The 26989-nt window shown below is 39.5% G+C and overlaps 1 protein-coding gene and 1 long non-coding RNA gene across 2 annotated transcripts in view; one reads left to right on the top strand and one right to left on the bottom strand.

Annotated features, from left to right (window-relative positions):
* The window catches only part of LOC126949075 (uncharacterized), a 173348-nt gene extending 165817 nt beyond the window's left edge, over positions 1-7531 (bottom strand). The window contains exon 1 of the long non-coding RNA XR_007723584.1: positions 7347-7531. This is a non-coding gene — a long non-coding RNA (uncharacterized LOC126949075). The remainder of the gene's footprint in view (positions 1-7346) is intronic.
* The window catches only part of HSD11B1 (hydroxysteroid 11-beta dehydrogenase 1), a 949596-nt gene that overhangs the window by 373681 nt on the left and 548926 nt on the right, over positions 1-26989 (top strand). The window lies entirely within an intron of this gene.

The raw sequence follows: 26989 nt of genomic DNA, 5'->3' as shown, positions 1-26989 counted from the left end.
ACTCCCACTAGGATGGCTATAATAATAATAATAATAATAATAATAATAATAATTTTTCAAAGCAACTAGCATTGGCAAGAATATGAAGAAACTGAAACCCTCATACATTACTAGTGAAAATGTAGAATGGTACAACCACTTTGGAAACAGTTTAGTATTTTGTTAAACAAGGAGTTACCATATGATCCAGCATTTATCCAAAATAATTGAAAACATATGTCTACAGTTAAACTTGTACACAAATGTTCACAGTAGTATTATTCATCATAGCCAAAAAGTTGAAACAACCCAAATGTTCATCAACTGATAAATGGATAAACAAAATGTGGTAAATCCCTACAATGAAATATTAATCAGCCATAAAAGGGAAAGAAATACTGATACAGGATATAACATGAATGAACTTCTATGTAGTTAACAATTTAACTTTACTCAAAGCAAGGTCTGACATTTGCCCTTGACTCCTGGGAGGTAATCTCCAGGCCCTTGGAATGTCCTGCCTGATAAAATACCTTTGTTTGCCTGGGATCCTTGGGCCACCAGATACTAACAATCTAATTTAGGGTGAAGGCTTTGGGGCATGTGGTACCAGTTGACCTCCAGAAAGTCTGAAGACTGAAGTCAGCCATGTGAGCAGCTAGCCAGGTTTATGTAATCAAGCTCCAATAAAGATCTGGATACCAAGGCTTTGGTGCGCTTCCCTGGTTGGCAATATTCCATGGGTACTGTCACATATCGATACCAGGAAAGTAATGGCATTGGCAAGAATATGAAGCGTTCTTGCCAATGCTGTCCATGACTCAGGAGGAAAGAACAACTGGTAGTTTTGCTTTTGGTAGTTTTTTGAACTCTGTTCTATGCACCTCTTCCTCTGGCTGATTCTGATCTGTATCCTTTAGCTGTAATAAACCATAATCATGAGCAAAACAGCTTTCAGTGAGCTTTGTGGGGTTTTATCTTGATGGTCTTGGGAATCCCCAAACTTGCAATTGGTATCAGAAGAAAGAGTGGTCTTGCAGACCGTTCCTCTAACTTCTGAACTTTGAAAACATTATGGTAAGTGAAAGAAGCTAGATACAAAGGTTATGTATTTTAATACAACATTTTAAGAAAATGTTCAAAATAGGCAAATACATAGAAAAAGAAAGTAGATTAGCCCCTGATTGCCAGGGGCTGAGAAAGAAGGAAATGGGGAGTGACTGCTAAAGAATATGGGTTTCTTTCAGGAGTGAGGAAAATATTCTGGAATTAGATAGTGGTGATGGTTGCACAACTGTGCTAGTACATTAAAACTTACTAAATTGTACATTTTAAAGGAGTGAATTTTGTGATACGTGAATTATACCTTTTTTAAAAAGTTTAGTATTTTTACCCCATAGATTTCCTTTGACCAGGACCATAGATAAAGAAGAAAAGGCAGATTGACTGGAGCTGGTAATTTAGTTACCCCAAATGCACTCATGAGCACAAAGTCTTGCTATGGGAATAATTCCTTAGCATGCTTCTAAGTGACTTCTCAGGAGAGGTTCCAGTGGATGATGGACTAGGTGAGCAGAAGTACTAAACAGAAGCTAACAGCCTTGGGCTCTGCTCTTCATCTCACACATACCCTCAGGATAGACAGTAAAATTCAGTGTCAGTTTCTCCATAAAAATTTCCTGTTTAGAAAAAAACCACCTCTTCTGCTTTCTTTTCTCATTAAAATGTCACTTCTAAGTCATTTAGAAAGGGTCAGGTTGCATGTTGGCTTAAAACCTTTGACAGCTACTGTAATTGCTTAGAGGTTAATAACAGTGGTGTCTCTCACAAGTTCAATTTTGAAGTTTCTGCCAAGCCATTAACATGTAACCAGGGTAAAGAAATCAAAGGACATTAGAGAGAAGAGGAGAAAACCCAATCTCATCTACCTCTGGACTGTTACCTCTTCCTTGGGACAAGACAAGTTTCTAAGTTGCTGTTCCCTGATGTAGTTGGATTAGCTCCAATATCTGATCCTGAGTTCTGCCACTAACTAATCATATCACTGTCTCAAGCAAATTATTAAGTATTTTTGCTTTTTTTTTTTTTTTTTTTTTTTTTAGAGACAGTCTCAGTCTGTTACCCAGGCTGGAGTGCAGTGGCACAATCTTGGCTCACTGTAACCTCCGCCTCCTGAGTTCAAATGATTCTCCTGTCTCAGCCTCCCAAGTAGCTGGGATTATAGGTGCGCACCACCATGCCCAGCTAATTTTTGTATTCTTATAAGAATAGAGATGGGGTATTCTTACAAGAATAGAGATGGGGGGGTCTCACCATGTTGGCCAGGCTGGTCTTGAACTCCTGGCCTCAGATGATCTGCCCGCCTGGGCCTCCCAAAGTGTTGGGATTACAGGCATGAACTACCACACCTGGCCTTATCTTTGCTATTTTAAAAAATGGAACACTGCCACCCCTCCTGCTCTGCCTCAGGGCCATCTTGACAAAATTCTTTTATAGATTGTTACTATAGGGTGAGGCAGGACAAAAACGGACGTGTGCATAGGGTGCTCCAGAAACACCATGAAAGGGCAGTCACTGAGCCTAGGGTTGGGTCAGGAAAGCTTCTTGCACAAAGATAGACATGAATTATTATTATTATAATTATTATTGCTATTTATTTGAGCCAGGGTCTCACTCTGTTGCCCAGGCTGGAGTGCAATGGCACGATCATGGCTCACTGCAGCCTCAACCTCCTGGGCCGAAACAATCTTCCTATCTCAGCACCTCGAGTAGCTGGGACTATAGGTGTGTGCCACCATGCCTGGTTCACTTTTTAAATTATTTGTAGAGATGAGGTCTCAATACATTACCCAGGCTGGTCTCAAACTCCTGGACTCAAGCAATCCTCCCACTTCAGCCTCCCAAAGTGCTAGGATTATAGGTGTGAGCCACCATGCCCAGCCATAGACATGCATTAAAATAACATCTTTTATCACCTGGAGTTGGTTACTTTTGGGAAATAAAAGAGACAGTATCTAAAAACCATGTTTAAAGGGTGCTCTAATTGCTTGTGTCTCAAGCATCATGGTATCAATTTTTCCTCTTTTATGGTCATTTAATCACATTTAATTCCTTCTTTCTGTTCTTAAAATAAACATCCAAGAGGGAATTATGTTCTCCATTCTACAGATGAGAATACTGAGTTGACAAAGTTTGCATAACTAGCTCTAACTTCACTTAACTGGTCATTGGCTGTGATGGGCTTTGAACCATAGTTTTCCAACTACCACATTCACACTGTCTACCTGAGCAGTGGCTTCCAGATCTGGTGATAATCAAAATTGCCTCAAATGGTGTGAGAATCAACAGACATAGTACCCATTGCTACATCTTGCTATCCATCTATTCCATTCTTAAAAGACTTTTAAAAACTCTGTCTTTAACACAGTGCTGCATCTCTCATGTTTTCCTAGGCTATTCCTTTCCAAGAGAGTTCTCTAGCTTGTGTCTGGGAGTCAGCATAGTCTAGAATGGGCAAGCACATGAGTTTGGAGCTGGTATCTGAGTCAAAATCTTTGTTCACTATATGATTTTAAACAAGTTATTTGACTTTGCTATGTCTTTGTTTATTATGCAATGGGAATAACGTATTCTTCAAAGATTAAATGAAAAGATTACAAAGATTAAACAAGCTAATGATGAAAATTGCTAAAGAGGTGCTAGGTACAGGGTAATGTTCAATAAGTCACATCTCACAGTACTCTAGCTCACACCTATTCAGAGGAAAGGAAAAGAAGTCAAAGGAGCCAGAGTCCAAGTCCATTTAAACAGTCTGTCCCTGGCCGGCATTCTGGTCAGGGGCTGCTCTTCCCATGTGACCTTCCATCTAGCACTCGAATGTTGCTGTTATGGATCCAGATGCTTCCCGTACATTTGTTTTTCAAATCAATTTTAAAATGGCAAAAGAAAGATCACGTTCCTTCAAAATTAGAAATCCAGATGCTAATGAAAATCCAATTCAACTACTATTTAATGATTACCTACTATGACAGTCACTGGAAGATTAAAAAAGAAAAATAAGCAGGACATAGTCCCTGCCTTTGAGGAACATGTGTTTTATCAGAGAGAATTAGATAAGATCATAAATGACAATAGGCATACCTTGTTTTATTGTGCTTCATTTATTGTACTTCATAGATATTGCTTTTTTTTCCCCCCACAAATTGAAGGGTTGTGGTAACTCTGCATTGAGCAACTCTATTGGTGCCATGGTTTATTGGTGCTGTTTTTCCAATAGCATATGCTCACTTTGTGTCTCTGTGTCACATTTTGGTAATTCACAAAATATTTAAATTTTTTTCATTTTTATTATTTTTATTATATCTGTTATAGTGATCTGTGATCAGTAATCTTTGATGTTACTATTGTCATTTTTCCTTGACAACCATGAACTGTGCCCATGTAAGATGGTAAATTTAATCAATAAATGTTGGGTGTTCTGACTACTCTGCCACCTGATCATTCCCCCATCTCCCTCCTTCTCTCTTATTGAGCCCTGCAATCCCTTACACACAATAATATTAAAATTAGGCCAATTAATAAATCTACAATGGTCTCTAAGTGTTGAAGTGAAAACAAGTCTCACATTTTTTATGTTAAATCAAAAGCTAGAAATGATTAAGTTTAGTGAGGAAGCCATGTCAAAAGCTAAGATAGGCTGAAAGCTGGGGCTCTTTTGCCAAACAGTTATCCAAATTGTGAATGCAAAGGAAAAGTTCCTGAAGGGAATTAAAAGTGCCACTTCATGGATAGTTAACATAGGCTGATCTGGATATTTATCTATCATTTTGTTTGATGCAGTGGAAAAAATTTGGTCTTAAAATAAATAGGCCTAGTTCCAGTGTGTGATAATAGGTAAATCTCTGCCTATCTAAGTCTCATTTTCCACAGTATAATGTAACTAATGACCGTTTCCCAGGGAAATGTTTTTTTTTTTTTTTTTAATTATGATTAACTCATAATTAGCTAAATTATTTTTAGATTTGCAGTTACTGGTAGCAACACCTATAAATGACCTAATATTCTTTTCATTTTACGTATTTCAAAACCTTGCTATTTGTCTAACATAATACTATCATAAGTAATGCTTATTAATCACTTACTATATGCACAGCATTATACACAAACCCCATGTTTATTATCCTACTTAATATTCATGATAACTCTCTAAGAGACATACTATTTTTATATTCATTTTACAGATACAAAACAGACTGAAATGATTAAAGAAACACTCAAGTCACACAGCTAGTAAGTAGTAAGGTTGGAGCTCAAATAAAATTTGGTTTGATTTAAAAATAAAAAATAAAAAGTGCCACTTCAGTGAACACATGAATAAGAAAGAGACAGCCTTGTGGCTGATGTAAAGAAAGTTTTAGTGGTCTGGATAGAAGACCAAGCCAGCCACAACTTTCCCTTAGGCCAAAGCCTAATCCAGAGCAAGGTCCCAACTCTCTTCAATTCTACAAAGGCTGAGAGAGGTGAGGAAGATAAGAAGAAAAGTTTGAAGCTAGCAGAGATTCGTTCATGAAGTTTAAGGAAAGAAGCCGTCTCCATAACCTAAAAGTACAAGGTGAAGCAGCAAGTGCTGATGGAGAAGCAGCAGCAAGTTATCCAGAAGACGTAACTAACATAATTGAGGAAAGTGGTTATACTAAACAATATAGATAATATAAATAAAACCACCTTATATTGAGAGAAGATGCCATTTAGGACTATCATAGCTAGAGAAGAAAAGGCAGCACCTGGCTTCAAAGCTTCAAAGGACAGTCTGCCTCTCTTGTTCGAGGCTAATGCAGCTGGTAACTTTAAGTTGAAGCTAATGCTGATTTGCCATTCTGAAAATCCCAGCGCTCCTAAAAAATATGTTAAATCTACTCTGCCTATGCTTTATAAACATAACAACAAAGCCTGGATAAGAAGACATCTGTTTACAGCATGGTTTACTGAATATTTTAAGCCCACTGTTAAGAACTACTGCTTAGAAAAAACTATTTCTTTCAAATTATTACTGCTCATTGACAATGCATCTGTTCACACAAGAGCTCTGATAGAGATATACATAGAAATTAATGTTGTTTTTGTATCTGCTAACACAACACCCATTCTGCACCCTATGGATTAAGGGGTAATTTCAACTTCCAACTCTACCGTGTAACAAATACATTTTGTAACGCTATAGCAGCTATAAATAGTGATTCTTCTGATGGATCTGGGTAAAGTGAATTGAAAATCTTCTGGAAAGTATTCCCCATTCTAGATGCTTTTAATAACATTCATGATTCATGAGAGGAGGCCAAAATATTAACATTAACAGGAGTTTGGGAGAGTTGATTCCAACCCTCGTGAATGACTTTAAGGGATTCAAGACTTTAATGGAGAAAGTAACTGCAGATATAAAAGAAGTAACAGGAGAACTAGAACTTGAAGTGGGGCCTGAAGAGGTACCCAGATTAGTGCAATCTCATGATAAAATGTGAATGGATGAGAAATTGCTTTTTATAGCTGAGCAAGAAAGTGGTTTCTTGAAATGGAATCTGCTCCTGATGATGCTGTTAACATTGTTAAAAGGATGCCAAAGTATTAGAAAATTACATAAACTAAGTTGATAAAGCAGTGGCAGGGTTTGAGAGTATTGACTCCAATTTTGAAAGTTCTACTGTGGGTAAATGCTATAAAACAGTATCTCATGCTACAGAGAGAGCTTTAGTGAAAGGAAGAGTTCACTGATGCAGCAAAGTTCATTGTGGTCTTATTTTAAGAAATTGCCACAGCCATTTCAACCTTCAGCAACCACCACCCTGATCAGTCAGTAGCCATCAACATATAGGCAAAACCCTCCACCAACAAAGAGTTTACAAATGGCTGAAGGCTGAAATGATTATTAACATTTTTAAGCAATAATTTATTTTAAAATTAAGGTATGAACATTGTTTATTTTAAACACAAAGCTACAGCATACTTAATATATTTCATTGTAGTATAAACATAACTTTATATGTACTGGGAAACCAAAAAATCTGTGTGACTCCCTTTATTATGGTGGTCTGAACCTGCAATATCTCCAAAGTATGCCTGTATATATAAGGTGCAATAAGAGAAGCTGCACAAGAGAGAAGAAAGGTATTTTAAGGATTCCAGGGAAGAAAAAGGTGCTTCCACTTTGATTAAGATTTCATGAAGGAGGATTAAAATGGCAGATAGGAGGCAGAAGTAGCTTTCAGCTTCTATTCAGCCAGACAGAGCAGCATGTGGAGGCTCACATTGTGAGCTTTTGCTCCAAGAAATACCACAGGAACATACCAGGAAAACTGAGAGAATCCACAAACCTTTTGAAGGAACTGGATCGCTGCTGCAGGCTCCCTGAGATTCCAGAAAACTGTGAGTCTGCTTGCTTTCTCAGTGGGGAGGCTGGTGGTCTGGGGCAAGTTCTCAGCCCTGGTCACTGGCTGTCTCAAGATAGACTCTGTGCTGTTGCAGGGCAGGTGGGAGTGAGACTGGCCTTTAGGACTGCGGGCTGTGTGGGAGAAGGGTGAGGCCTGTGACTGCTAGTTTTCCCCCACTTCCCTGGTGACCTGTGTGACTCAACAGAGGCAGCCATAATCCCCCTGTGAACATAATTCCATTGGCCTGGGAACTGCACACCCAACCCCCACAGCGGCCACATCAAGCCCCGCCCAAGGAGAGGCTGAGCTCAGACACGCCTATCCCTTTCCCCACCTTCTGGTCTTTCTCTACCCACCCTGGTTACCAAAGAAAAAGGACATAATCTCTCGGGATCTTTTGGCCCTACCCACTGCCTGAGAAACCTAAGTACTTAACTAGGTGACCCTAGCCAAGATTCCTTCCTCTCTATAGTACCACAGCTAATGTGCTCTTGAAAGTGCCACCTCCTGGCTGGAGGCCAACCAACACAAAACCAGAACACTAAGCAAAAGTACAGCCAAGGACACTCACAAAGCCCACGTCACTCACCTGCTACCTCCACCAAAGCAGGTGCTGGTATCCACAGCTGAAAGACCTGAAGACAGTTCACATCATAGGACTCTTTGCAGACACTCCCTGGTACCTGCCCAGTGCCTAGTAGCTCTGCTGGGTAGCTAGACCCAGAAGAGCAAAAACAATCACTACAGTTAGGTTCTCAGGCAGCACTGTTCCTGGGGGAAGGGGGAGAATAGGACATCAAGGGAGCATCCCGTGGACAAAAGAATCTGAACTGCCCTTGAGTCCCAGATCTTACCTCTGACATAGTCTACGCAAATGAGAAGGAACCAGCAAAACAATTCTGGTAATATGGCAAAATAAGTTTATTTAACACCCTCCAAAATTACATCAGCTCACCAGCAATGGATCCAAACCAAGATGAAATCTCATAATTGCCAGAAAAAGAATTCACAAGGTCAATTATTAAGCTAATCAAGGAGGCACCAGAGAAAGAGGCAGTCCAACTTAAAGAAATTGAAAACATGATACAGGATATGAAAGGAAAAATCGTCGGTGAAATAGATAACATAAATAAAAAATAATCACACTTTTAGAAATCAAACACACTTAGAAAAATGCAAAATGCACTGGAAAGTCTCAGCAATAGAATCGAACAGAAGAAAGAACTTGAGACCTCAGAGACCAGGCTTTCAAGCTAAAGTAATCCACCAAAGAAAAATAAAACAGAGTTTTAAAAAAATGAACAAAGGCTCCAAGTAGTTTAGGACTATGTTAAACATCCTAACCTAAGAAAAGTTGGTGTTCCTGAGGAAGAAGAGAAATCTAAAAGTTTGGAAAATATATTTGAGGGAATACTCAAGGAAAACTTCCCTGGCCTTGCTAGAGATCTAGAGATCCAAATACAAGAAGCTCAAAGAACAACTGGGAAATTCATCACAAAAAGATCATTGCCTAGGCACATAGTCATTAAGTTATCTAAAGTCAAGAGGAAGAAAAGAATCTTAAGAGTTAAGAGGCAGAAGCATCAGGTAACATATAAAGGAAAACCTATCAGAGTATCAGCAGATTTCTCAGGAGAGTACCTACAAGCTAGAAGAGATTGGGGTCTTGATTTTAGCCTCCTTAAGCAAAACAATTACAGCTAAGAATTGTGTATCCAGTGAAACTAAGCTTCATAAATGAAGAAAAGATACATTTTTTTTTTCCCAGAAAAACAAATGTGAGAGAATATGCCACTACCAAGCTAGCACTATATGAACTGCTAAAAGGAGCTCTAGATCTTGAAACAAATCCTCAAAATACACCAAAATAGAACCTCCTTAAAGCAAAATCTCACAGGACCTACAAAACAATGACACAATTAAAAAAAAAAATAAGCAAGGTATTTAGGCAACAAACGGCATGATGAATAGAATAGTAGCTTACATTTCAATACTAACATTGAGTATAAATGGCCTAAATGCACCACTTAAAAGATACAGATTGGCAGAATGAATAAGAATTCACCAACCAAGTTTCTGCTGTCTTCAGGAGACTCACCTAACACATAAGGACTCACATAAACTTAAGGTTAGTGGGTGGAAAAACATATTCCATGCAAATGGACACCAAAGATGAGCAGGAGTAGCTATTCTTATATCAGACAAAACAAACTTTATATCAGACAAAACAAACTTTAAATCAGCAACAGTTAAAAAAGACAAAGAGGGACATTATATGACGATAAAAGGACTAGCCCAATAGGAGAATATCACAATCCTAAATATATATGTACCTAGCACTGGAGCTCCCAAACGTATAAAGCAATTACTACTAGACCTAAGAAATGAGATAGATAGCAACACAGTAACAGTGGATGACTTTAATACTCCACTGACAGCACCAGACAGGTCATCAAGACAGAAACTCACAAAGAAACGATGGGCTTAAACTACACCCTACAACAAATGGACTTAACAGATATTTACAGAATATTCTATCCAACAACTGCAGAATATACATTCTATTCATCAGCACATGGAACATTCTCCAAGATAGATCACATGATAGGCCACAAAACAAGTCTCTGTACATTTAAGAAAATCAAAATTATGTCAAGTATTTTCTCAGACTACAGTGGAATAAAATTGGAAATCAACTCCAAAAGGATTCCTCAAAACCATCCAAATAAATGGAAATCAAATAACCTGCTCCTGAATGATGGCTGGGTCAACAATGAAATCGATATGGAAATTTTTTTAAAAAATTTGAACTCTACAATAATAGTGACACAACCTATCAAAACCTCTGGGATTTGGCAAAAGTGGTACTAAGAGGAAAGTTCATAGCATTAAATGCCTATATCAAAAAGTCTGAAAGAGCACAAATAAACCATCTAAGGTAATACTTCATAGAACTGAAGAAACCAGAACAATCCAAATGAAAGCCCAGCAGAAGGAAAGAAATAACAAAGATTAGAGCAGAACTAAATGAAATTGAAACAAAAAAATACGATACAAAAGAAAAATGAAACAAAAAAAAAGCTTCTTTGGAAAGATAAATAAAATTGATAGGCCGTTAGTGAGATTAACCAAGAAAGGAAGAGAGAAGATCCAAATAAGCTCAATTAGAAGTGAAATGGGAGATATTACTACTGATACCACAGATATATGAAAGATTATTCAAGGCTACTATGAACAACTTTATACTCATAAACTAGAAGACCTAGAGGAGATAGATAGATTCCTAGAAATATACAAGCCTTCTAGATTAAACCAGGAAGATATAGAATCTCTGAATAGACCAATAACAAGAAACAAGATTAAAATGGTAATAAAAAAAGTTCCCAACAAAAAAAAGTCCAGGACCAGATGGATTCACAGCTGAATTCTATCAGGTGTTCAAAGAATTGGTACCAATCCTATTGACACTATTCCACAAGAAAGAGAAAGAGGGAATCCTCCCAAAATTATTCTATGAAGCCACTACCAGGGAAAGACATAAAAAAATAAAACTACAGACCAATATACCTGATGAACATAGATGCAAAAAATCCTCAATAAAATACTAGCTAAACAAATCCAACAGCATATCAAAAAGATAATACATCATGATCAAGTGGATTTTATACCAGGCACACAGGGATGGTTTAACATCCACAAGTCAATAAATGTGATACACTACATAAACAGAATTAAAAACAAAAATCACATAATCAGCTCAACAGATGCAGAAGAAACGTGACAAAATCCAGCATCTCTTAATGATTAAAACCCTCAGAAAAATCAGCATAGAAGCGATACACCTTAAGGTAATAAAAGCCATCTATGACAAACCCATAGCCAATGTTATACCGAATGAGGAAAAGTTGAACTCATTCCCTCTGAGAACTGGAACAAGACAAGAATGCAGACTTTCACCACTTCTATTCAACATACTACTGGAAGTCCTAGCCAGAGCAATCAGACAAGAGAAAGAAATCAAGGGCATTCAACTTGGTAAAGAGGAAGTCAGACTGTCACTGTTTGCTGATGATATGATCATATACCTAGAAAACCCAAAAGATTCATCCAAAAAGTTCCTAGAACTGGTAAATAAATTCTGCAAAGTTTCAGGATACAAAATTAATGTACACAAATCAGTAGTTCTGCTATACACCAACAGCAACCAAGCTGAGAATCAAATAAAAAACTCAACCCCTTTTACAATAGCTGCATTAACAATTTTAAAATTTCAGAATATACCTAACCAAGCAGGTGAAAGACCTCTACAAGAAAAACTACAAAACACTGCTGAAATAAATCATAGACAACACAAACAATTGGAAGCACATCCCATGCTCATAAATGGGTGGAATCAATACTGTGAAAATGACGATACTACCAAAAGCAATATACAAATTCAATGTAATTTCCATCAAAATACCACGTCATTCTTCACAGAACTACAAAAAACAATTCTAAAATTCATATAGAACCAAAAAAGAGCCTGCATAGTTAAAACCAGACAAAACAAAGATAACAAATATGGAGGCATGACAGTACCTGACTTTAAACCACACTATATATAAGACCATAGTCACCAAAACAGCATGGTACTGGTATAAAAATAGGCATATAGACCAATGAAACAGAATAGAGAATCCAGAAATAAAGCCAAATACTTACAACATTCAAGAAAGCAAACAAAAACATAAAGTTGGGAAAGGACACCCTATTCAACAAATGCTGCTGGGATAATTGGCAAGCCACATGTAGAAGAATGAAACTGGATCCTCATCTCTCACTTTATACAAAAATCAATTCAAGGTGGATCAAAGAATTAAATCTAAGACTGAAACCATAAAAACTCTAGAAGATAACATCAGAAAAACCCTACTAAACATTGGGTTAGGCAAAGACTTCATGGCCAAGAACCCAAAAGCAATTGCAACAAAAACAAAGATAAATAGACGGAACTTAATTAAACTAAAAACCTTCTGCACAGCAAAAGAACTAATCAGAGTTAACAAACCCCACAGAATGGGAGAAAAATCTTCACAATCTATACATTCCCCAAAGGACTAATATCCAGAATCTACAAAGAACTCAAACAAATCATCAAGCAAAAAACAAACAACCCTATCAAAAAGTGGGCCAAGGACATGAATAGACAGTTATCAAAAGAAGATATACTAGTAGCCAACAAGCACATGGAAAAATGCTCAATGACACTAATGATCAGGGAAATGCAAATCAAAACCACAATATGATACCACCTCACTCCTGCAAGAATAGCCATAATAAAGAAAATAACAGATGATGGTGATACAGTTTGACTCTGTATCCCCACCCAAATCTCATCTTGTAGTCTGAATTGTAATCCTGACGTGTTGGGGGAGGGACCTTGTGGGAGGTGATTGGATCATGGGTTTGTTCTCCCCATGCTGTTCTCATGATAGTGAGTGATTTCTCACAAGATCTGATGATTTTGTAAGGGTCTTTTCCTCTCTTCACTCTGCACTTCTCCTTCCTGCTGCCTTGTGAAGAAGGATGTGTTTGCTTTCCCTTCTGCCATGACTAAGTTTCCTGAGGCATCCCCAGCTCTGTGGAACTGTGAGTCAATTAAACCTCTTTCCTTTATAAATTATCCAGTCTTGGGAAGTTCCTTATAGCAGTGTAACAACGGACCAATACAGTAATTGGTACTGAAGGGGCAGGGCACTGCTATAATGATATCCAAAAATGTGGAAGCAACCTTGGAACTGTGTAACAGGAAGAGGTTGGAACTGCTTGGAGGGCTCTGAAGAAGACAGGAAAATGTGGGAAATTTTGGAACCTCCTAGAGACTTACCGAATGGCTTTGACCAAAATGCTGATAGGGATATGGACAATGAAGTCCAGGCTGAGGTGGTCTCAGATGGAGATAAGGAACTTATTGGGAACTGGAATAAAGGTGACTCTTGCTGTGCTTTACTGAGGAGAGTGGTGGCTTTTTGTCCCTGTCCTAGAGTTCTGTGGAACTTTGGACTTGAGAGAGATGACTTAGGGTATGTGGCAGAAAAAATTTCTAAGCAGCAAAGCATTCAAGAGGTGACAGAGCGTAAGAGTTTGGAAAGTTTGCAGCCTGACAATGCAAAAGAAAATAAAAGTCCATTTTCTGGGGAGAAATTCAAACTAGCTGCAGAAATTTGCATACATAATGAAGAGCCAAATGCTAATTGCCAAGACAATGTGGAAAATATCTCAAGGGCATGTCAGAGAACTTCATGGCAGCTCTTCCCATCATACGCCCAGAGGCCTAGCAGGGAAAAAATGGTTTTCTGGGCAGGGTCCAGGGCCCCCCTTCTGTGTGCAGCCTTGGGACTTGGTGCCCTGCATTCCAGCTGCTCCAGCCTTGGCTAAAAGGGGCCAAGGTACAGCTCAGGCCATTGTTTCAGAGGGTGCAACCCCCAAGTCTTGACAGCTTCCATGTGGTGTCAGTCCTGCAGGTATGCAGAAGACAAGAATCGAGGTTTGGAAACTCCTGCCTAGATTTCAGGGGAGGTATGGAAATGACTGGATGTCCACGCAGAAGTCTGCTTCAGGGGTACAGCCCTCATGGAGAACAACAGTGCAGAAGGAAAATGTGGAGTCCAAGCCCCAACACAGAGTCCCTAATGAGGCACTGTCCAGTGGAAATGTGAGAAGAAAGCCACCATCCTCTAGAACCCAGAATGGTAGATCCACCAACAGTTTGCATCATGTGCCTGGAAAAGCTGTAGCCACTCAATACCAGCCATGAAAGCAGCCAGAGGGGGCTATACTCTGCAAAACCACAGGAGTGGAGCTGACCAAGGCTGTGGGAACCTACCCGTTGTATCAGCATGCCCTGGATATGAGACATGGAATCAAAGGAGATTATTTTGGAGCTTTAAGATTTCATGATTGCCTTGCTGGATTTTCGACATGCATGAGGCCCTTAGCCCCTTTGTTTTGGCTACCTTCTCCCATCTGGAACAGCTGTATTTACCCAATGTCTATACTTCCATTGTAACTAGGAATTAACTAACTTGCTTTTGATTTTATAGGCTCATAGGCAGAAGGGACTTGCCTTATCTCAGATAAGACTATGGACTTGGACTTTCAGGTTAATGTTGAAATGAGTTAAGAGTGGGGAACTGTTGGGAAGGCATAATTGTGTTTTGAAATGTTAGAAAAATGAGATTTTGGAAGGGCCAGGAGCAGAATAATATAGTCTGGCTACGTGTCCCCACCCAAATCTTATCTTGAATTGTAATCCAAATTGCAATCCCCATGAGTTGGGGTAGGAAACTTGTGAGAGGTTACTGGATCCTGGGGGTGGTTCCCTCATGCTGATCTTGTGATAGTGAGTTCTGACAAGATCTGCTTTTCCCCGCTTCACTCTGCACTTCTCTCTGCCTCTTATGAAGGACATATTTGCTTCCCCTTCTGCCAAGATTGTAAATTTCCTGAGCCTTGTGGAACTATGAGTCAATTATGCCTCCTTTCTTTTTAGATTACCCACTTTTGGGCAGTTCCTTTTAGCAGCATGAAAATGGACTAATACAGTTGGTGTGGATGTGGTTAAAAGGGAACACTTTTACACTGTTGGTGGGAATGTAAACTAGTACAAGCACTATCGAAAACAGTGTGGAGATTCCTTAAAGAACTAAAAGTATATCTACCATTTGATCCAGCAATCCTGCTATTAGGTATCTACCCAGAGGAAAAGAAGCAGGGGTGGTTTGTGGCCATATTGTAGATGCTTTAAATGCTGGGGATAGAGATTAACTCAATTTGAAAGAGCCAATGAGACATTTTGAACAGGGGGCAATATGATTGGAGCTTTCATCAGAGTTCATTAGTCATGTGGTAGGTGATATTCACAGCTTGGGAAGTGGTAAAAATTAAATGAGTCCAAAGCAGCACAATTTGCAATTACAAAAATATGTAACTAACCCAAATGCCCATCCATCAACAAGTTGATAAAGAAAATGTGGTATCTATATCTATATCTATATTTATATCTATATCTATATCGATACCCTGGAATACTACTCAGCCATAAAAAGGAACAACCTGAATGGAATTGGAGACTATTATTCTAAGTGAAGTAACTCAGGAATGGAAAACCAAACATCATGTGATCTCACTCATAGGTGGGAGCCAAGCTATGAGGACACAAAGGCGTAAGAATGATACAATGGACCTTGGTGACGACTTAGGGGAAAGGGTGGAAGGTGGGTGAGGGATAAAAGATTACACATCAAATACAGTGTACACTGCTTGAGTGATGGGTGCACCAATATCTCAGAAATCACCACTAAAGAACTTATTCATGTAACCAAGTACCACCTGTTCCCTGAAAACCTATTGAAATGAAAAATAAATTTTAAAAATAAGACTTCATGAAGGAGAATTCACATGACTTTAAAAGATGGGTGGAATTTCAACAAGTGGAGGGAGCAGAGCAAGAGGAGATGTCAAGACAATCTGTCAGGTGGAGGGAATAACATTAATCAAGGATGGAGATGGAGAAATGATGTCTTACTTGGACAATATCAAGGAGTCAACTTCAATTGCACTAAAGCAAGAGATACATCTATGTAAGTATAGGAAGAAAAAACAACAGGGGTGGGTTGTGGCCATATTGTGGATGCTTTAAATGTTGGGGATGGAGATTAACTCAATTTGAAAGAGCCAATGAAACATTTTGAACGGGGGCAATATGATTGGAATTTTCATCAGAGTCCATTAACCATGTGGTAAATGATACTCACATCTTGGGAAGTGATAAAAATTAAATGAGTCCAAAGCAGTGAAGTATCTAACTAAATTTAGTAGGTGCAAAATTAATTCCCTCTTCTCTCTTCTATCGCACTCATTGTTTCTGAAGCTGTGATCTGCAAAAGTGGGCCTAGAGTCCTCTCAAGACTCTGCTGGTTGTGAGTTTCATTTTTCCTCCCAGAATCCAGCTAAAGGAGTCACCCTGTGACCTGGGTCTAGAAAATCCCCAGGTGGAGGCCAGAGGATAAGTTTTTGTGACCTCTAGCTATTTACTTGAGCCTGAGAAACTTAGAATTCCATAGCTTAAATCCAGCCAGCCTGGCACTCCCTGCTAAAAGCTGCCTGAGGAGAGCTGGCCCTCTCTCCTCTTTTTTAATATGTCTCTTTAGAGGCTCATTTTGACTGACCAGCCAACATCACTTGGCATTCAGGAAGCATGTCTCCTCCCCTCACTGCCTCCCCTGCACCGAGCCTTGAGGATGATTTGGGGTTTTGTAGCTTATTATTTCTCCCCCCTCTCCCCTTCTCCTGCTGCTGGGAGGCTTTTTTTCTGATAAGAACCTTCTAGCAGTTTCATCACAGCCATTGTTAAGAGGAGGCGAGTCTTCTCACAATGGATACCTGATGATTTCCCCCTTTCTGCAGACAAATCAGTCCTTAGTGAAAGGTCTCATTATTGCTCTTGCACCATTATTCTGGATGTGCTGGCTTAGGGTCCCTCACTCAGTCCCCTTGGGGGAGGGAAAGAAAAATCTGTTTCTTGCCATTAACTTTTTAAAAAATATGGCTGTGAAAATGCTCTCATTCTCCACTAATGGGATTTGAGGAAGACACAACTTCTGTACTTATTACCTCCACACATTCTTGCAACATCCTTTACAGACTCAGAGATTAATTGTGCTTTCCTGGGGTCCCTCCTCTCTTGTCCAACACAGGGTGCTTCATCTCTCCAGAAATCAAAATGCACTGACCCAGGCCCCTCTCAAGAATTTCAGTGTCTTAAAATAGAAAAATCACCCTTTCTGCATTCCACCCTTCCTAAGTAATTTTCTTTTTCTTTTGTTCTCACACCTGCAGGCTAGCTTCCATCAGCTCACTCAAAAATTCATAAATTAAGTGTCCATTGTGGTTAAGGCACTGAGATAGGCACAGTGGGAGATGAATTACCCCTCAGCCTTCTCTGTCTCGCATTCCTGTATATCAGAGATCAAAGGTGGGCACTTTCATTGGAAAGGCTAAATCCTTCCCAAGACAGCCAGGAGCAACCCCATCTGATTTGCTCGTGATGTCCTCTGGGTAACAGACACTCTGTCAGAGTAATTATTTACTTTAAAGCCACTCATTAGGAAATATTTAAATCTGGATTTCTTAAGCCAACTCCCTGCAAATTGCAAGACTAATCTCCAGTGAATTCGTTTCTTACTCAACTTTTGGCTGATTCTCGGGAAAAAAGGGAATTGGGGAAAGTGTTTCAAGTCAAACTGAGAACTGAACATACAGATACTCACCTGTAAGGGGAAAAGAATGTATTGACCAGAAAAAAAAAAGGGAAGGTGGAGGTCTCCATTCATGGATGACAAAAGAGAAACAGATTTAGTCTTATAACTGTCAACTGAAGAATGATGAGTTTGTAAATTTAGGAAAGAGAGCTTCATTTCTTATAAATGGTTACAGTCTGCAGGGTGGCCATTCTGATAGGCTGGAAAGGATAGCCTTTGAACAGAAGCCAGAAACAGACACTTTGAGGGAAGGGTAAATGGAATAGAAATTTATAATATATGAAGCAGAATGGCTCTATATATTTTATTTACAGATACGTGTGTATGTATATATAATATGTGTATATAAATATATATATAAGTATATATAAAGCAATTTATATACATATATAAATATATATAAAGCCATTATGCTTGATATTATATAAGTTATAGGAGAAGTCATTAATATTTATAAAAGGAGAAATATGCACGAACTTCATGCTCCTTCATGGGTCCCATGTTCAAAAAAATGGTGGCAAGCAAGATCCAAGGGTGGAACTTTTGGGCCTCTAATATCAAAAGGTGAAGCAGAAGACATGAAAACCCTCACTGCACGTCCTCCACAGACTTGCCAGAACAACTCCCTGGTCCGTAGTCTCTTATCAGGAAGGAGTGCTGGTTGGTTGTGTTGAAACCACAAAAGAGAGGGCAGTGTCAGGTGGCTGGTGGATATTAGGGGTGGAGCCCTTTGAAAGAGCTGGTTTCTGTTTAACCCTTTGGGAAGAAAGCCTAATGGCAGTTAGCAAGAGAGGAGGTATGACAAGGCATGTTGGATCCCCATCCTGTCATGGCCAGGAACTCAGCTTCCAAGGTTTCTCTGAGGTACCCTTGGCCAAGAGGGGGTCCATTCAGTTGGCTGGGGGGCTTAACATTTTGTTTTTATTTCTCATAATTGAATCATTTTTTGGAGGAAGAGCAAGTACTACAGGTTTCTCTAATATTGACCTCTAAAGCAGAGGATCTGAAGGACAATTGGACCTTCAGATGTTAACGGTACTGGTTTTGCTACATGAACATGTAAAGCCAACAAGGTTTTAATAAAGTAACCATATCTCTCTTCTTGCCTCCATTCATCTTGTCACCTACAGAAGTAAGCAGAGCCAATGCTCAACTGTCTGTGCCAAGGAAAAGGGGCCATACACATTCTTGAGACTTCAGGGCTGTCTCTGTTGGGACTGGTGTTTTGCCCAGTTAATCTCTCCTTCCTAATTGTTGAATTCAGTTAGTAACATCTCTTTTCATATTGAGGGTCTCTTGTACTTGCTTCCTTGTTCTTGGCTATATTTCATTGAGTTTGGCTTATTGAGTAAGCAATGTTTTGCTTTGGTCCTGTTAAAGGCTCTTACTTAAACATTAAGGGAAGAACTATGGGCAGAGATTTTCCTTTAACAAAATAAGCCATTTCACAGGAGGCTTACATAGATTGACTAGACATCAGTAAAACAAGAGTAAACCTCCATGCCACCCCTAATCTGCCAGCCCCCAAAGGGAGGAAAGGGCAGCATCCCTGGTCCACAGTGATAGCTCTCACAGTGCCAAACAGTGTGAGGACCATGCAAGAATACAGATGAACAAACATTGTCCTGGCAGCATGTGTTTTAAGACAAAGTGCCGAGTTCCCTTTTGGTTAGAAGGGTCATCAATCCTGTTTGCTGGTTTTAGCATGGACAAGTGTGCGTACTAGGACCCCCCAGAGAGAGGTGGCCACTTGGAAGTGGTGAGCATGGCCCTTACGAGGTGTGGCTAGGTATTCAAGTACTGGACATCATGCCAAGAATGCATTGGTTCTTTCAAATTACTTCCCTAAAACCAGTCACATCTTTCCAAATCTAATATAACATTGGCACCTAAATTCAAATACAACTCTTTCATACAGCTGAATGAATCACTTTGTGCCTTGATTTTTTTCACTTAAAATACTGAAAAGAGGCCAGGTGTGGGGGCTCATGCCTGTAATCCCAGCACTTTGGGAAGCTGAGGTGGGCGGATCACTTGAGGTCAGGAGTTTGAGACCAGCCTAGCCAACATGGTGAAACCCCATCTCTACTTTAAAAAAAATTAGCCAAGACTGGTGGCAGTTGCCTGTAATCTCAGCTACTTGGAAGGCTGAGGCATGAGAATCACCTGAACCTGGGAGGTGGAGGTTGCAGTGAGTCAAGATTGCACCACTGCATTTCAGCCTGGACGACAGAGCAAGACTCTGTCTCAAAAACATAGGTAGGTAGGTAGGTAGGTAGGTAGGTAGGTAGGTAGATAGATAGATAGATAGATAGATAGATAGATAGATAGATAGATAATAGCATCTGCTTCTTAATGTTATTATGATGATTAAATGAGTTTAGAACAGTGCTTGGCATATAGTAAAAACTCATTAAATGTCTAGTATTATTGTTGCTCTTGTTACAAGTTAAAATCTACAAGCTTTTAAACTTAGAGTAGAATTTGGAAATTGGACAAAGTAATTTCAAGGCTCAAGTTTCACCAAAAAGGAATTTCCCTGAGAAACCCTTATCAATACACACACAAATAAGTGAAGCAATGCAGTACTATATCTTATTTAGCAGAATGTTTTCCTTCCAGGTGTATTTCACTAATTGATAGCCCCAGTGAGAGAATGCTGAGTGGGTTGCAGGGAAAGTTGGGTAAAGGTTTCATAGCCCAGAATATTCTTGATAATAACTAGAAGTTATCCAAGAAATTAAAATATAAGATCATCCACAGGTTATATATCAGTAATCAAAAGTGAGTATATTATTCTCACTCAGATTGCTAATGGTTGCAATTGCTCAGCAGGGTAGTGGAGTAGCAGAGACCAGATGCTAAGATTCCCTTGTCCTGGGGAAGCAGGTTTTCCATAGACAGTGTGCCGAAACAGGGTCTCCATAGCACAGGTCACAGTGACATTTACCCTAACTGGCAACTGGTGCACAGCTCGATAGTAAACATGGAAATGACTTCACTGTCACTAACTTGCTAGCTCCATGTTTTAAGAATTGTGCAAGAATCACTCATCTGCATAGAGAGTACTGATGGTTACACAGCATTCTGAATGTATTTGATGCCAGCGAACTGTACACTTATAAGCGGTTACAATGACAGATATGTCTATCTTGCCACAATAAAAAAAGAAAGTTGCAAAGAAAAAATAAATAAACAAAAATAAGCACCACCCGTCTTTAGCCCAGAAGATAGGACATCGTAATACATCTACCCACCAAATGGTAGGACAAAATAGGTAGTAAGTCCACGGCTGAGAAAGTTGACTTGAGGAGAGGAAAACTAGCCTATGAGTCACATCTAATTTCAGAGAATATCAGCTGGTATTCAAATATATACAGCCCCTTATGTATGCTGGGATGGAAAACTAACAAACAGGAAAGAATGTGTCTCCATAGTTTAGCAGGGTAGCCAAGAGGCCAAAATAGATTCTGTCTGTAAAATGCTATTAGAAATCTACTCAATTACGGCAACCTCTTAGTGTGAGGCCCAGTTTCTCTGACCACATTTTTCACTCTGTATGGGTGAGGTTGAGTAAGGACGCCAGCCCAAGTTTATGGGTCTTCAAGTCTTCTTTTAAGAAGGCTTTTAATCCCTCTTTTCAGGGAGGCTGGTCTCGCCAGGAATGGCAAGCTTGCCAGGAACCTCTGGTCTTTGGCGCCACTCACAACACTGCTAACAGCTGCTGTTACCACGCTTGTAGGGGGTGATCTCCTGCACGGCGCCTGCTGCGCCCTCTAGTGTCATCAACGGTCTTGTGCAGTTCTTTGTGGGAAAGGGAACAAGGCTTAGCGCTATTCAAAGCCTAACCTCCAGCGATTTTCCTTTCTGGACTCCTTGGTTCATAGAGAGCTCCCTCAGGGATCATGGCAGAGGGGAGCCGTGGGTACCCTGTGTATCCGTGTGTATACCCAGGAATTCGGGTCACTTAAAAGCCTTGCATTCCTCTTCATTCATTTTCCAGTGAAGTTCAACAGCACACATACAATAGCAATTCTAGAAACTATTCTGGACAGATAGGTCTCCAGGGTGCAGAGGCTAAATAGATACTAACAACAACTACGGCAGAGCCAAGTTGAGGCTCACAGCCCTGTTTTTCCCCCTATGACTAGACTGTACATCCTAGCCAGCCTTGCAATTAGCTATGACCAGTAATTGAATTCTAATCCATGTATAAAAATCCATACATAAAGAAACAATGAATTTGTTTAGGCTCTTAAAAACTCCCACATTTCATCCTCCTTTTATTTTCCCCCCTCATATGCTAGCTGAATGAAAAAGATTTCAAGACCCTGGAGGACGCTGGAACTATAATATGGGACACCATCCAGGGAAAAATTTGAACTTTGGTCTGTGACATAAGTGAGAAATAAACTTTTACTGTATTAAGCCACTAAGATTTTGAGTCTGTTCATTATATCAGCAAGCATTACTTGGTCTAACTAGTACATTGACCCTGTGTGGTTCTACTTTCAAAACAGCATGCTAATAAAAAAAGCAGTGATGCATATAATAATTTTTAAAAAGAAGATAATAAGGAAGAAAAGTTGTATATTTTTCATTAAAAACTATCCCTTGCTTAATGATACAAAAAGCTTCCAGTAAACTGACCATACAAGAAATGACTCTTAAGTGAATCTATTTCAGTAATGAAAACCGTTATAAAACCAGTTATATTTTTTCTGAAGAAAAAAAGTCTTATATGTGGTAAAATTGCATGTTTAAAGATATGAATATTTTATAAATCAAAATTATAAAAGAAGAGCATAATAATTTATCACAATTATGTACTATTATATACCATATAGAAATTATCAATATTATATATTATTCTAGATTTCAAAGGAAGTATCTGCATTATGTCAGTTGGTGAGCATTACTCAGCTGCCAGAATTTCATTGTTAGAACCTCATCCGGGTAGGCTCTTTTTTTTTGTCCAATGATGGCAAGGAGGAAAAGCTCCCCGACCATCTGGTAGGGATGCTCTGGTGGGCATGCCTGCCTTGGGAGGGTATGGGATGGAAGTCTGAGACCTCTTTTAACCCTGAGTGTTTATGCCTTAGCAAAGGAGCCAAATGATCTCCAAGTTCCATAAGTTTTATGAGGCTTAATGTGAGATCATATTTGGAATTCTAGGAGCAATTTTTTACTTATTTTGTAAAAAAATCCCAATTCTAAATTCTAATTAAGAAAAGCACAAAAAAGCCATATTTGCATATCATGAGGTCTTCCTAGCAATTTCCTTGATGTTCTTTTGGAAAATAAAATTATACTGACTTTGCATTACCTGAGTTTTCACTAACTCAAGTATAAAGGGAGGGTGGGAAGAATGTGGATTCTTTCATCCTAAAGAGCTATCAGCATTTCAAAAGCAAGAAAGTCATTCTGCAACTTCCCTGTCTATCTGGGAGGGGAAAAATGACTTTAAAATAAAGCAAATGGTTAAGAACTAGTGTTAATTGAAGATCAATCAGGAGTTAACCTACATTACATCTGAAATTATAGTGCTAATTGATGGAATGCTAGGATTCAATTTAAAAGCAGATGGTTCACATACAGACTTTCACAACTTGAGTAATATAAAAGATTAGATATCCTGCCATATTTGTTTACCCTTTCAATAGGCAGGAATGAGCTCCTTCAAAGACGCACCTGTAAAAGAAGAACACTTCCTCTTTCGTTTTATTGGTTTAATTTCACTGGGGGCCTGTGCTTGGAATGAAGGTAGGTAGGGGCAGGGTCTGAGCAGTGACTAGATACATATTACCAAACATAAATTGCCAGTACGCTTTCTGTTTAACTGCTGTGCACATGAAATCTCTGTTCCCAGCAAGGAGAAATTTGCAGGCTGGTTGCATTCATCACCAGAAAAAGCCCTGGATTTTCTGCTGCTGTTGTGTTTGGTGGCTTGTTTTAATTAGGGACCAGGAAATTGATCAGTTTTAGCCTACCAAGCACGAGTTCCGGCTTAGACTCTTATTCCTTTCGCCACCATTTTCAGAATTAATTTCTACAATTCTTCAGCTGCATCAGCATTTTGACCCTGAGTTCACGCGAATCCAAAACAGTTGCTTGAGTTGGTCAATACAAACAAGAAAAGTCATGCAATACAGTTGAGAAAATCATTGTTTCAGTCAAAAAGTTGATTTAAATGCGGTAAGAAAAGCCTAAAGTTCACCTTTTTGATGAGAAGCAAAGGGCTGTGAAGAGATTTTACTCTAAGGCAAAATTTAAGACAAATGTTTTAAAAATGTCACTATCTCCACAACCGAAGGAGCCCTTGTCACAGTGTCTATGTGTATCCTTTTAACAGTGAATGAATTTAACATTCTATAAACACTTGCCTGTATTTCTGCTCTCCGCCCCAACACATACACACAAAATAAGACAAAGCACTAGTTTTAGATGCAAAGATTGTACTCTTTCCTTAATAGATACATTTGTTGTTTAATGGAACCTATTATTTTGGAAGTGAATCCTTTAGTTCTTAAGATGGTATCAAGTATAACATTGAGTTGCATTTCAGAAAACAGTGGTACATGTGTGGCCTCGAATTGAAAATAAGGAAAAAAAAAAGAAGAAGGAGAAAAGGCTTTAAAACGAATAGTCTTACTAAAGGATAAAAAAAATCTGCAAATAATTGGACAACACAAAATAAAATCCTTATCACCTATAAAGCACAACCAAACACCACCTGGTTCTTGATGAAGTCTCTCTAACGGCAGAAACAGGTGAATGAAAATGAAATAAGTTAGCAATGCCTCTGTTACTACTGGCATATTAGAGAGAATGGTGGAGGGGAACTAAGGGATATGAGATCTGATTTTGGTACCCACCAGCCGGTCATCTATGACATTGACCAAGCCCCATGCCCTCTCTGGGCCTCAGCTTCCTCATCTTTAGTATAAGGGGAATCATTTAGATCAGAGTTTCCCAACGAGTTTATTACAACTCTAGTTACATAGGATGGTGGGAGTATAAGGTAAAAAAAATTTTTTTTTGAGATGAGGTCTAGCTCTGTTGCCCAGGCTAGAGTGCAGTGGTGTGATATCAGCTCACTGCAACCTCTGCCTCCTGGGTTCAAGCGATTCTTCTGTTTCAGCCTCCTGAGTAGCTGGGATTACAGGTGCCTGCCACCATGCCCAGCTAATTTTTGTATTTTTAGTAGAGACGGGGTTTCACCATGTTGGCCAAGCTGGTCTTGAACCCCTGACCTTGTGATCTGCCCACCTCGGCCTCCCAAAGTGCTGGGATTACTGGCGTTAGCCACAGCGCCCAGCAAAAAATTAAAATACTGAATTAAATTCAGGTAAAAGGTTCTATAGTCAATAAATTAGGACAAACCTGGGTTAAATAAAGTCAAACAGGTATCTTTACTGCAGAACTACTCAGGCTTCCTGGCATGCTGTATCGTATTACATGGATATTTTCTTCCTAGTGTTACTGAATGAACTAGGGTCCAGTTGCCTGGTGCAGTAAACCCAGACACTGATGCTTGAGATTTGCAGTGGAGAAAAGGGCATTTATTGCATGGCGTTAAGCAAGAAGAATGAGCGTTAACACTTGAGACCTGAACTACCTGACAGCTTACAAGCAACGGTTTCAGGAAAGCAGAAGTTGCCGTCAAAATTGTAAACCAACTCATGGAGGTTATATATCGGTTTTGCCCATAGGTGTGACTCTTTCCAGGCCCTTCAAGAAGAAATTTAAAACAAGAACCACAGTCAGAGTTTAGTTTTCAGTTCCTCCTTATCTAAGGTCTATGTGATAGCAGTGGGCATTTTCCAGCCAGTGGGAATTTCTGTAAAACAACTCAAGAACATATGCTAAGATGTTATCTTTTAGTTTCTATAAGGAGCCAAAACAACTTGTGACTCCAGCTTGCTTGGGAGATTGTTGTTACTATTTTCTTGCTTATCTGTTCCTCATTTACTTTTTTTTTTTTTTTTTTTTTGAGATGGAGTCTTGCTCTGTCACCCAGGCTGGAGTGCAGTGGCGGGATCTTGGCTCACTGCAAGCTCCACCTCCCTGGTTCACGCCATTCTCCTGCCTCAGCCTCCCAAGTAGCTGGGACTACAGGTGTGTGCCACCACACCCGGCTAATTGTATTTTCAGTAGAGATTGGGTTTCACCATGTTAGCCAGGATGGTCTCGGCCTCGATCTCCTGACCTCGTGATCCATCTGCCTCAGCCTCCAAAGTGCTGGGATTATAGGCATGAGCCACCATGCCTGGCCTGCTCATTTACTTTTTAAGGCTAGCTAGGTGCCTATAATTTCTCTTGAAGGAAGTCAGGATTTTTCCTTTATTTTCATGCTTCGGGGGTCCCAGCAGGCTTCAAAGAGGGTTCTTACTTCATCTCACTGGCACATACTATGTCCAGTTTATTTATTTATTATGTATCATTCCCGTCCCCCAATTAGGATGTCAGCTCCATGAGCTCTGGAGCCTTGTTTGCCTTGAAAGACAGTGGGGTGTTGACTAGGACCAGCTTTGAGGGAGTGTGTGATCTGCAGTTGCTCAGGTCTTCATGCTCAGAGGAGCCTTATAGTTGGTTTAATGTTCTGCTGTTGCCATCTTGAAATTCTTAATAACTTTTGAACATGGAACATCAGATTTTTATTTGTCACTGGGTCTTGCAAATTATGTAGCTCATCCTACCCTTTCTGGTGTTAACTATAAACAGGTTACCTGGCTTTAAAGCCTAGTTCTGCCACTTGTGACTATTGGCAAGTCATTTTTGCCTCTGTAACTCTGTTTTCTCCTCTGTTAGGTGGGGATAAAAATGATAGTGCGTGCTCAGAGGGTCATTGCAAAGTTTAAATGAGTTTGTATAAGCAGAGCAATTTGAATAGGGTGTGGTACACTGAAAGTAAAACTGCCTTTGCAAAAATTATAAGAGTAAGAGAAATCTAACATAACTAACTCCATCTTGCTTTTACTCTCACAAGTTAACTGCTCTTGCTCATTCCTGGGAGGCCGAGCAAACTATGAGAGGAATTTAGTTTATAATTTAACTTTTTTTTTTAGAGACGGAGTCTTGCTCTGTTGCCCAGGCTAGAGAATAGTAGCATGATCATAGTTCACTGCAGCCTCAACCTCCTGGCTCAAGCAATCCTCCTACATTAGCCTCCCCAGTAGCTGGGACTACAGACATGTGCTTCCACACCCAGCTAATTTTTAAATTTTTTGTAGAGACAGGTTCTCACTATGTTGCTCTGGCTGGTCTTGAACTCCTGACCTC

This window comes from Macaca thibetana, chromosome 1 (assembly GCF_024542745.1).
Source record: "Macaca thibetana thibetana isolate TM-01 chromosome 1, ASM2454274v1, whole genome shotgun sequence".
NCBI classification, from domain to species: domain Eukaryota; kingdom Metazoa; phylum Chordata; class Mammalia; order Primates; family Cercopithecidae; genus Macaca; species Macaca thibetana.
The sequence above is the reverse complement of the archived record's forward strand: the minus strand, read 5'-3'. Positions and strand labels throughout refer to the sequence as shown.